Here is a 12,917-nt window from a genome sequence, read left to right as displayed (position 1 = left end):
GTGAGGGATGCTGGAGGCTAGAAACACCTTTAAACAAAGTATGACAGTGTATAATAAATAAGAGTATAATTTTATCAAATCAAGTAAAAGTGCATGTCCTTATGACAAATTTTCCTTAGAGAGGATTTTGTGATAAAAAAAAGTAACTGTGCTGAGGTAGATAGGTTGGCTATAGAGGTCCAAGACATATTAGTGCAAGGTCCACCTTCTAAATAAAGCTTAATGCAATAATTATAGGGGATAACTCAGGAGACTCTTTGCGTGGAACAAGACAACTACAGGACAGTTTTATAAGTGGTAAAGTCTATATTATCACACGGTGATTCAAACAGGTGCAGAGAGAAACTCAAGTCCACAACACTTGGTGCAAATAATAAAAGCAGCTTAGCAGTCTATAGGAAACTTCAGAGGGAAACGCAATCAAGCAGAAAGTCTATGAAGCACAGTTATTCTTGAGGAAACTTGACACAAATAAATCCTTGTCTTAGTCCAAACACAGATAGATATGCTTATAAGGCAGTTCAAATCATATCTTAGCTCAACCAGGGAGGCCTGGTTAATAGTCTCAGGTTATTGCAGCAGCAGCTTACATGTCCAGCAAATGCAGATGAAGTAAACAGGAGCAGCAGATGAAGGAGGATTACTGGAACTGGTGTATGCAGCAGGAACTCAGAGCAGAGTAGCAGGATCACCACACAGGTTCACAGGAGCAGGTGTATAGCCAGGGAGTAATCAGAGGTCAGGAGCTGGATGCAAGGCAGAATTCTCTAGCACAGACTGAAGGCTGGGGTGGAGTTTTATAGCAGGAAGACACAGTGCACATGAGACCAAAGACACCATCTTGGAAAAGGGCAGTAATGCACAAAAGGTAAAAAATGTTCAGAGTCCTGACACTATAGTGGAGTTTCCACTAGTGTAAGGACAGTGCTATGCCAAATAGCATTCTAAGGGTAATATGACAGTCCAAAAAAATAAAAGGACATGCATGTAGACTAAAGGTACCGTCACATTAAGCGACACTGCAGCGATATAGACAACGATGCCGATCGCTGCAGCGTCGCTGTTTCGTCATTGTGTGGTCGCTGGAGAGCTGTCATACAGACAGCTCTCCATCGACTAACGATGACGAAGTCCCCGGGTAACCAGGGTAAACATCGGGTTACTAAGCGCAGGGCCGCGCTTAGTAACCCGATGTTTACCCTGGTTACCAGTGTAAATGTAAAAAAAAACAAACACTACATACTTACGTCCTCCGGCGTTCGCTTCCCTGCACTGTGTAAGCGCCGGCCCTTAGGCAGAGCGGTGACGTCACCGCTGTGCTTTGCTTTACGGCCGGCCGGCGGTGACACAGTGCAGGAAGCTCTGAGCAGCAGCGCGGACGCCGGGGGACGTGACAGACATCAGAAGGTGAGTATGTACTGTTTTTTTTTTACTTTTACAATGGTAACCAGGGTAAATATCGGGTTACTAAGCGCGGCCCTGCACTTAGTAACCCGATATTTACCCTGGTTACCATTGTAAAACATTGCTGGCATCGTTGCTTTTGCTGTCAAACACGCCGATCTGACGACCAAATAAAGTTCTGGACTTTCAGCAACGACCAGCGATATCACAGCAGGATCCAGATCGCTGCTGCGTGTCAAACACAACGATATCGCTATCCAGGACGCTGCAACGTCACGAATCGCTATCGTTATCGTTGCAAAGTTGGTCAGTGTGAAGGTACCTTAAGGATTTAAGGTCAAACTTACACGCAGTGTGGTGTCAATGCCGCGTCCCTCACATCCAAGGCATCTGTTTTAATCTCTATTATTCTTTTTCATTATGTTGTTGAATATTAATAAAAATAGCATTTGATTATCTTGTGAAATAATTCAACTGTGTGCTTTTTCTGTTTGCCGTCCTCATGTGTTATGACCCCAATGGCAGGGGGTCTCTGAGACAATAGCGAAGTCTGCAAACATAAAACCCAGCTCATAGGGCAGTGGTAACTGGGCTGATCATATACCTGAACCTAGCACACAAATAACAGCAGCCGGGGAACGTACCTACGTTGATTCTAGACGTCTCGCGCCAGCCGGAGAACTAACTAACCCTAGCAGGGAAAAGAAAGACCTTTCTTGCCTCCAGAGGAAATACCCCAAAAGGTTGGATACAAGCCCCCAACAAATAATAACGGTGAGGTAAGAAGAAAAGACAAACGCAAGAAATGAACTAGGTTTTAGCAAAGAGAGGCCCGCTAACTAATAGCAGAATATAGGAAGATGACTTATATGGTCAGCAAAAACCCTCACAAAAACTCCACGCGGAATATTCAAGAACCCCCGAACCGTCTAACGGCACGGGGGGAGAACATCCGCCCCCTAGAGCTTCCAGCAATATAAGGAATCACATTTAGTACAAGCTGGACAAAAATAAGAGCACAGAAAATAACCAAAAAACAAGAAAGCAGGACTTAGCTTAATTTTGCAAAGAACCAGGACCAGCAGATAGGAGCAAACAGAAGGATCTGATTACAACGATGCCAGGCACCAGACTGAAAATCCAGGAAGTTCAAATAGCGACACCCCTGGACTAACGAGGCCAGGTGGATACCAAGCAAGGGAAGGAGTATCAAAGTGTCATATCACTAGTGACCACAAGAGGGAGCCAAAAGGTCTAATTCACAACAGTACCCCCCCCCCCTTAAGGAGGGGTCACCGAACCCTCACCAAGACCACCAGGGCGATCAGGATGAGCAGCGTGAAAGGCACGAACCAAATCGGCCACATGCACATCAGAGGCGACCACCCAGGAATTATCCTCCTGACCATAGCCCTTCCACTTGACCAGATACTGAAGCCTCCGCCTGGAGAGACGAGAATCCAAGATCTTTTCCACCACGTACTCCAACTCGCCTCCAACCAACACCGGAGCAGGAGGCTCAACAGAAGGAACCACAGGCACAACGTACCGCCGCAACAAAGACCTATGGAACACGTTGTGAATGGCAAACGACACAGGAAGTTCCAAGCGAAAGGACACTGGATTAAGAATTTCCAAAATCTTATAAGGACCGATGAAGCGAGGCTTAACCCCTTCACCCCCGGAGCTTTTTCCGTTTTTCCGTTTTTGTTTTTCGCTCCCCTCCTTCCCAGAGCCATAACTTTTTTATTTTTCTGTCAATTTGGCCATGTGAGGGCTTATTTTTTGCGGGACGAGTTGTACTTTTGAACGACATCATTGGTTTTACCATGTCGTGTACTAGAAAACGGGAAAAAAATTCCAAGTGCAGTGAAATTGCAAAAAAAGTGCAATCCCACACTTGTTTTTTGCTTGCCTATTTTGCTAGGTTCACTAAATGCTAAAACTGACCTACCATTATGATTCTCCAGGTCAGTACGAGTTCATAGACACCTAACATGACTAGGTTCTTTTTTACCTAAGTGGTGAAAAAAAATTCCAAACTTTGCAAAAAAATAAATAAATAAAATTGCGCCATTTTCCGATACCCGTAGCGTCTCCATTTTTCGTGATCTGGGGTCGGGTGAGGGCTTATTTTTTGCGTGCCGAGCTGGCATTTTTAATGATAGCATTTTGGTGCAGATACGTTCTTTTGATCGCCCGTTATTGCATTTTAATGCAATGTCGTGGCGACCAAAAAAACGTAAATCTGGCGTTTCGATTTTTTTTTTCATTACGCCGTTTAGCGATCAGGTTAATGCTTTTTTTTTATTGATAGATCGGGCGATTCTGAACGCGGCGATACCAAATATGTGTAGGTTGGGTTTTTTTTTTATTGATTTATTTTGATTGGGGCGAAAGGGGGGTGATTTAAACTTTTATATTTTTTTTATTTTTTTCAAATTTTTTTTTACTTTTTTTTTAACTTTTACCATGCTTCTATAGCCTCCATGGGAGGCTAGAAGCAGGCACAGCCCGATCGGCTCTGCTACATAACAGCGATCATCAGATCGCTGTTATGTAGCTAAAATGCAGGTGTGCTGTGAGCGCCGACCACAGGGGGGCGCTCACAGCCACCGGCGATCAGTAACCATAGAGGTCTCCAGGACCTCTATGGTTACCTTCCTGACACATCGCCGACCCCCGATCATGTGACGGGGGTCGGCGATGCGCTCATATCCGGCCGCACGGCCGGATGCGGTAGTTAAATGCCGCTGTCTGAGTTTGACAGCGGCATTTAACTAGTTAATAGCGGCGGGTGATCGCGATTTCACCCGCCGCTATTACGCGCACATGTCAGCTGTAAAAAACAGCTGACATGTCGCGACTTTGATGTGCGCTCACCGCCGGAGCGCACATCAAAGCGGGGGTCCCGACATGTGACGTACTATCCCGTCACATGTCGGGAAGGGGTTAAATTTAGGAGAGGAGACCTTCATAGGAACAAAGCGAGAAGACAGCCACAACAAATCCCCAACGCGAAGTCGGGGACCCACACCGCGGCGGCGGTTGGCAAAACGCTGAGCCTTCTCCTGTGACAACTTCAAGTTGTCCACCACATGATCCCAAATCCGCTGCAACCTATCCACCACAGAATCCACCCCAGGACAGTCAGACGGCTCCACATGTCCCGAGGAAAAACGAGGATGGAAACCAGAGTTGCAGAAAAATGGCGAAACCAAGGTAGCGGAACTAGCCCGATTATTAAGGGCAAACTCAGCCAACGGCAAGAATGTCACCCAATCATCCTGATCTGCAGAAACAAAACATCTCAAATAAGCCTCTAGAGTCTGATTTGTTTGCTCAGTTTGGCCATTAGTCTGAGGATGAAAGGCAGATGAAAACGACAAATCAATGCCCATCTTAGCACAAAAGGATCGCCAGAACCTGGAAACAAACTGGGATCCTCTGTCAGACACGATATTCTCAGGAATGCCGTGCAAACGAACCACATTCTGAAAGAATAACGGAACCAGATCAGAAGAGGAAGGCAGCTTAGGCAAGGGCACCAAATGGACCATCTTGGAAAAGCGATCACATACCACCCAGATGACAGACATGCCCCGAGACACTGGAAGATCCGAAATGAAATCCATGGAAATGTGTGTCCAAGGCCTCTTCGGGACAGGCAAGGGCAAAAGCAACCCGCTGGCACGAGAACAGCAAGGCTTAGCCCGAGCACAAGTCCCACAGGACTGCACAAATGACCGCACATCCCGTGACAAGGAAGGCCACCAAAAGGACCTAGCCACCAAATCTCTGGTGCCAAAAATACCCGGATGCCCTGACAACACCGAGGAGTGAACCTCGGAAATGACTCTACTGGTCCATTTATCAGGAACAAACAATCTGTCAGGTGGACAAGAGTCAGGTCTATCAGCCTGAAATCTCTGCAACACGCGTCGCAAATCAGGAGAAATGGCTGACAAAATAACTCCCTCTTTAAGAATACCAACTGGTTCTGCGACTCCAGGAGAGTCAGGCACAAAGCTCCTTGAAAGAGCATCAGCCTTAACATTCTTTGAACCAGGCAGGTACGAGACCACGAAGTCAAAACGGGAGAAAAATAATTACCAACGGGCCTGTCTAGGATTCAGGCGTTTAGCAGACTCGAGATACATCAGATTTTTGTGATCAGTCAAAACCACCACACGATGCTTAGCACCCTCGAGCCAATGACGCCACTCCTCAAATGCCCACTTCATGGCCAACAACTCCCGATTGCCAACATCATAATTCCGCTCAGCAGGCGAAAATTTCCTAGAAAAAAAAGCACATGGTCTCATTACTGAGCAACCACGGCTTCTCTGCGACAAAACGGCCCCTGCACCGATCTCAGAAGCATCCACTTCAACCTGAAAGGGAAGCGAGACATCAGGCTGACACAAAACAGGCGCCGAAGTAAACCGGCGCTTCAGCTCCTGAAAAGCCTCCACGGCTGCAGGAGCCCAGTTAGCAACATCAGAACCTTTCTTGGTCATATCCGTCAAAGGTTTAACAACGCTAGAAAAATTAGCGATAAAACGACGGTAGAAGTTAGCAAAACCCAAGAACTTCTGAAGACTCTTAACCGACGTGGGCTGAGTCCAATCATGAATAGCTCGGACCTTGACTGGGTCCATCTCCACAGCAGAAGGGGAGAAGATAAAACCCAAAAAGGGAACCTTCTGCACACCAAAGAGACACTTTGAGCCCTTAATAAACAAAGCATTCTCACGCAAAACCTGAAACACCATCCTGACCTGCCTTACATGGGAGTCCTGTTATGGTTCTCAATGGCAAGAGAACATAGCCCAGCATACATAGGAACTAGCTCTTGGAAGGATGGAAACTTAAACTGACCATGAACTAAACCTGCCGCACAACTAACAGTAGCCGGGTAGCGTAGCCTGCGTTTTATCCCTAGACGCCCAGCGCCGGCCGGAGGACTAACTAATCCTGGCAGAGGAAAATATAGTCCTGGCTCACCTCTAGAGAAATTTCCCCGAAAGGCAGACAGAGGCCCCCACATATATTGGCGGTGATTTAAGATGAAAATGACAAACGTAGTATGAAAATAGGTTTAGCAAAATCGAGGTCCGCTTACTAGATAGCTGGAAGACAGAAAGGGTACTTTCATGGTCAGCTGAAAACCCTATCAATACACCATCCTGAAATTACTTTAAGACTCTAGTATTAACTCATAACATCAGAGTGGCAATTTCAGATCACAAGAGCTTTCCAGACACAGAAACGAAACTGCAGCTGTGAACTGGAACAAAATGCAAAAAACAAACAAGGACAAAAGTCCGACTTAGCTGGAAGTTGTCTGGTAGCAGGAACATGCACAGAAAGGCTTCTGATTACAATGTTGACCGGCATGGAAGTGACAGAGGAGCAAGGTTAAATAGCGACTCCCACATCCTGATGGGAACAGGTGAACAGAGGGGATGATGCACACAAGTACAATTCCACCAGTGGCCACCGGGGGAGCCCAAAATCCAATTTCACAACAGTACCCCCCCCTCAAGGAGGGGGCACCGAACCCTCACCAGAACCACCAGGGCGATCAGGATGAGCCCTATGAAAGGCACGGACCAGATCGGAGGCATGAACATCAGAGGCAGTCACCCAAGAATTATCCTCCTGACCGTATCCCTTCCATTTGACCAGATACTGGAGTTTCCGTCTGGAAACACGGGAGTCCAAGATTTTTTCCACAACGTACTCCAACTCGCCCTCAACCAACACCGGAGCAGGAGGCTCAACGGAAGGCACAACCGGTACCTCATACCTGCGCAACAATGACCGATGAAAAACATTATGAATAGAAAAAGATGCAGGGAGGTCCAAACGGAAGGACACAGGGTTAAGAATCTCCAATATCTTGTACGGGCCGATGAACCGAGGCTTAAACTTAGGAGAAGAAACCCTCATAGGGACAAAACGAGAAGACAACCACACCAAGTCCCCGACACAAAGCCGAGGACCAACCCGACGCCGGCGGTTGGCAAAAAGCTGAGTCTTCTCCTGGGACAACTTCAAATTGTCCACCACCTGCCCCCAAATCTGATGCAACCTCTCCACCACAGCATCCACTCCAGGACAATCCGAAGATTCCACCTGACCGGAGGAAAATCGAGGATGAAACCCCGAATTACAGAAAAAAGGAGACACCAAGGTGGCAGAGCTGGCCCGATTATTGAGGGCAAACTCCGCTAAAGGCAAAAAAGCAACCCAATCATCCTGATCTGCAGACACAAAACACCTCAAATATGTCTCCAAAGTCTGATTCGTCCGCTCGGTCTGGCCATTAGTCTGAGGATGGAAAGCAGACGAGAAAGACAAATCTATGCCCATCCTAGCACAGAATGCCCGCCAAAATCTAGACACGAATTGGGTTCCTCTGTCAGAAACGATATTCTCCGGAATACCATGCAAACGAACCACATTTTGAAAAAACAGAGGAACCAACTCGGAAGAAGAAGGCAACTTAGGCAGGGGAACCAAATGGACCATCTTAGAGAAACGGTCACACACCACCCAGATGACAGACATCTTCTGAGAAACAGGAAGATCCGAAATAAAATCCATCGAGATGTGCGTCCAAGGCCTCTTCGGGATAGGCAAGGGCAACAACAATCCACTAGCCTGAGAACAACAAGGCTTGGCCCGAGCACAAACGTCACAAGACTGCACAAAGCCTCGTACATCTCGTGACAGGGAAGGCCACCAGAAGGACCCTTAGGGTATTTACTACCCGGAATCAAATCTATGGCACAATCGCACTCCCGGTGCGGAGGTAATGAACCAAGCTTAGGTTCTTCAAAAACGTCACGATAGTCAGACAAGAATTCAGGAATCTCAGAGGGAATAGATGACGAAATGGAAACCAAAGGTACGTCCCCATGCATCCCCTTACATCCCCAGCTTAACACAGACATAGCGTTCCAGTCGAGGACTGGGTTATGAGATTGCAGCCATGGCAATCCAAGCACCAACACATCATGTAGATTATACAGCACAAGAAAGCGAATAATCTCCTGATGATCCGGATTAATTCGCATAGTTACTTGTGTCCAGTATTGTGGTTTATTACTAGCCAATGGGGTGGAGTCAATCCCCTTCAGAGGTATAGGAGTTTCAAGAGGCTCTAAATCATACCCACAGCGTTTGGCAAAGGACCAATCCATAAGACTCAAAGCGGCGCCAGAGTCGACATAGGCATCCGTGGTAATAGATGATAAAGAACAAATCAGGGTCACAGATAGAATAAACTTAGACTGAAAAGTGCCAATTGAAACTGACTTATCAAGCTTCTTAGTACGCTTAGAGCATGCTGATATAACATGAGTTGAATCACCACAATAAAAGCACAACCCATTTTTTCGTCTAAAATTCTGCCGTTCGCTTCTGGACAGAATTCTATCACATTGCATATTCTCTGGCGTCTTCTCAGTAGACACCGCCAAATGGTGCACAGGTTTGCGCTCCCGCAGACGTCTATCGATCTGGATAGCCATTGTCATGGACTCATTCAGACCCGCAGGCACAGGGAACCCCACCATAACATCCTTAACGGCATCAGAGAGACCCTCTCTGAAATTCGCCGCCAGGGCGCACTCATTCCACTGAGTAAGCACAGACCATTTACGGAATTTTTGGCAGTATATTTCAACTTCATCTTGCCCCTGAGATAGGGACATCAAGGCTTTTTCCGCCTGAAGCTCTAAATGAGGTTCCTCATAAAGCAACCCCAAGGCCAGAAAAAACGCATCCACATTGAGCAACGCAGGATCCCCTGGAGCCAATGCAAAAGCCCAATCTTGAGGGTCGCCCCGGAGCAAGGAAATCACAATCCTGACCTGCTGAGCAGGATCTCCAGCAGAGCGAGATTTCAGGGACAAAAACAACTTGCAATTATTTTTGAAATTTTAAAAGCAAGATCTATTCCCCGAGAAAAATTCAGGCAAAGGAATTCTAGGTTCAGATATAGGAACATGAACAACAAAATCTTGTAAATTTTGAACTTTCGTGGTGAGATTATTCAAACCTGCAGCTAAACTCTGAATATCCATTTTAAACAGGTGAACACAGAGCCATTCCAGGATTAGAAGGAGAGAGAGAGAGGAAGGCTGCAATATAGGCAGACTTGCAAGTGATTCAATTGAAAGCACACTCAGAACTGAAGGAAAAAAAAAAAAAAAAAAAAAATTTTCAGCAGACTTCTTTTTTCTCTCCTTTCTCTGCCAATTAATTTAACCCTTTAGGGCCGGTCAAACTGTTATGGTTCTCAATGGCAAGAGAACATAGCCCAGCATACATAGGAACTAGCTCTTGGAAGGATGGAAACTTAAACTGACCATGAACTAAACCTGCCGCACAACTAACAGTAGCCGGGTAGCGTAGCCTGCGTTTTATCCCTAGACGCCCAGCGCCGGCCGGAGGACTAACTAATCCTGGCAGAGGAAAATATAGTCCTGGCTCACCTCTAGAGAAATTTCCCCGAAAGGCAGACAGAGGCCCCCACATATATTGGCGGTGATTTAAGATGAAAATGACAAACGTAGTATGAAAATAGGTTTAGCAAAATCGAGGTCCGCTTACTAGATAGCTGGAAGACAGAAAGGGTACTTTCATGGTCAGCTGAAAACCCTATCAATACACCATCCTGAAATTACTTTAAGACTCTAGTATTAACTCATAACATCAGAGTGGCAATTTCAGATCACAAGAGCTTTCCAGACACAGAAACGAAACTGCAGCTGTGAACTGGAACAAAATGCAAAAAACAAACAAGGACAAAAGTCCGACTTAGCTGGAAGTTGTCTGGTAGCAGGAACATGCACAGAAAGGCTTCTGATTACAATGTTGACCGGCATGGAAGTGACAGAGGAGCAAGGTTAAATAGCGACTCCCACATCCTGATGGGAACAGGTGAACAGAGGGGATGATGCACACAAGTACAATTCCACCAGTGGCCACCGGGGGAGCCCAAAATCCAATTTCACAACAGAGTCCCAATCATCAGAAAAAAACAGAATATCATCCAGATAAACAATCATAAATTTATCCAGATACTTCCGGAAGATGTCATGCATAAAGGACTGAAACACTGAAGGAGCATTAGAGAGCCCAAAAGGCATCACCAAGTACTCAAAATGACCTTCGGGCGTATTAAATGCAGTTTTCCATTCATCTCCCTGCTTAATGCGCACAAGGTTGTACGCACCACGAAGGTCAATCTTGGTGAACCACTTGGCACCCTTAATCCGGGCAAACAAGTCCGACAACAGAGGCAAAGGATACTGAAATTTAACAGTGATTTTATTCAGAAGTCGATAGTCTATACAAGGTCTCAAAGATCCGTCCTTCTTGGCCACAAAGAAAAATCCCGCACCAAGAGGGGAAGAGGATGGACGAATATGTCCCTTCTCCAGAGATTCCTTAATATACGAACGCATTGCGGTATGCTCAGGTACAGACAGATTAAATAATCTTCCCTTAGGAAACTTACTACCTGGAATCAAATCTATAGCGCAGTCACAGTCCCTATGAGGAGGAAGAGCACTGGACCTGGACTCGCTGAATACATCCTGATAATCAGACAAATACTCAGGAACATCCGAAGGAGTAGAGGAAGCAATAGACACTGGCGGGGAATCGCAATGAATTCCCTGACAGCCCCAACTTGACACAGACATAGCCTTCCAATCCAAAACTGGATTGTGAGTTTGTAACCATGGCAGACCCAAAACGACCAAATCATGCATTTTATGCAAAACAAGAAAACGAATCACCTCTCGATGATCAGGAGACATGCACATGGTCACCTGTGTCCAAAACTGCGGCTTATTCTCCGCCATTGGCGTAGCATCAATACCTCTCAGAGGAATAGGATTAACCAAAGGCTCCAGAACAAAACCACAGCGCTTGGCAAACGACAGATCCATAAGACTCAGGGCAGCACCTGAATCCACAAATGCCATAACAGGATAGGAAGACAATGAGCAAATTAAAGTCACAGACAAAATAAATTTAGGTTGCAAATTACCAATGGCGACCGGACTAACCACCTTTGTTAAGCGTTTAGAGCATGCTGATATAACATGTGTAGAATCACCACAGTAGAAACACAACCCATTCTGACGTCTATGATTTTTCCGTTCAATTCTAGTCTGAACCCTATCACATTGCATTAACTCAGGTGTCTGTTCAGACAACACCACCAGAGGATTAGCGACTTTGCGCTCCCTTAAACGCCGGTCAATTTGAATAGCCAACGCCATGGAATCATTCAGACTTGTAGGAACGGAGAAACCCACCATCACATTCTTAATGGCTTCAGAAAGGCCATTTCTGAAATTTGCGGCCAGAGCACACTCATTCCACTGAGTAAGCACGGACCATTTCCGAAATGTTTGGCAATAAACTTCAGCTTCATCCTGGCCCTGAGAGATAGCCAGCAAAGCTTTTTCTGCCTGAATTTCAAGATTGGGCTCTTCGTATAGCAACCCAAGCGCCAAAAAAAACGCATCAACATCTGCCAAAGCCGGATCGCCTGGCGCTAACGAGAAGGCCCAATCCTGAGGGTCGCCCCGTAAGAAAGAGATAACAATTTTTACTTGCTGAGCTGAGTCTCCAGACGAACGAGGTCTCAGAGATAGAAACAATTTACAATTATTCCTGAAATTTCTAAATTTAAATCGGTCTCCAGAGAACAATTCCGGAATAGGTATTTTAGGTTCTGACATAGGACTGCTAGTAACAAAATCTTGAATACTCTGCACACGAGCAGCAAGCTGATCCACACTAGTAATCAAGGTCTGGACATTCATGTCTGCAGCAAGGCTCCAGCCACTCTGAGATAAAGGGGAGGAAAGAAAGAAAAAAAAAAAAAAAACTCAGAATTTCCTTTCTTATAATCCCACTTCTGCAATGCATTAAATATTCACTTATGGCCTGGCATACTGTTATGACCCCAATGGCAGGGGGTCTCTGAGACAATAGCGAAGTCTGCAAACATAAAACCCAGCTCATAGGGCAGTGGTAACTGGGCTGACCATATACCTGAACCTAGCACACAAATAACAGCAGCCGGGGAACGTACCTACGTTGATTCTAGACGTCTCGCGCCAGCCGGAGAACTAACTAACCCTAGCAGGGAAAAGAAAGACCTTTCTTGCCTCCAGAGGAAATACCCCAAAAGGTTGGATACAAGCCCCCAACAAATAATAACGGTGAGGTAAGAAGAAAAGACAAACGCAAGAAATGAACTAGGTTTTAGCAAAGAGAGGCCCGCTAACTAATAGCAGAATATAGGAAGATGACTTATATGGCCAGCAAAAACCCTCACAAAAACTCCACGCGGAATATTCAAGAACCCCCGAACCGTCTAACGGCATGGGGGGAGAACATCCGCCCCCTAGAGCTTCCAGCAATATAAGGAATCACATTTAGTACAAGCTGGACAAAAATAAGAGCACAGAAAATAA

At 45.9% G+C, this 12,917-nt stretch overlaps 2 protein-coding genes across 2 annotated transcripts in view; both read right to left on the bottom strand.

Moving 5' to 3' along the window:
- LOC143767341 (uncharacterized) overlaps positions 1 to 12,917 on the bottom strand; it is an 855,449-nt gene that overhangs the window by 364,507 nt on the left and 478,025 nt on the right. The gene's annotated exons all lie outside the window — the stretch shown is intronic.
- The window catches only part of LOC143767393 (uncharacterized), a 32,976-nt gene that overhangs the window by 15,985 nt on the left and 4,074 nt on the right, over positions 1 to 12,917 (bottom strand). The window lies entirely within an intron of this gene.

The sequence above is a fragment of the Ranitomeya variabilis genome, chromosome 4 (genome assembly GCF_051348905.1).
Source record: "Ranitomeya variabilis isolate aRanVar5 chromosome 4, aRanVar5.hap1, whole genome shotgun sequence".
Taxonomy (NCBI): Eukaryota; Metazoa; Chordata; class Amphibia; order Anura; family Dendrobatidae; genus Ranitomeya; species Ranitomeya variabilis.
The sequence above is the reverse complement of the archived record's forward strand: the minus strand, read 5'-3'. Positions and strand labels throughout refer to the sequence as shown.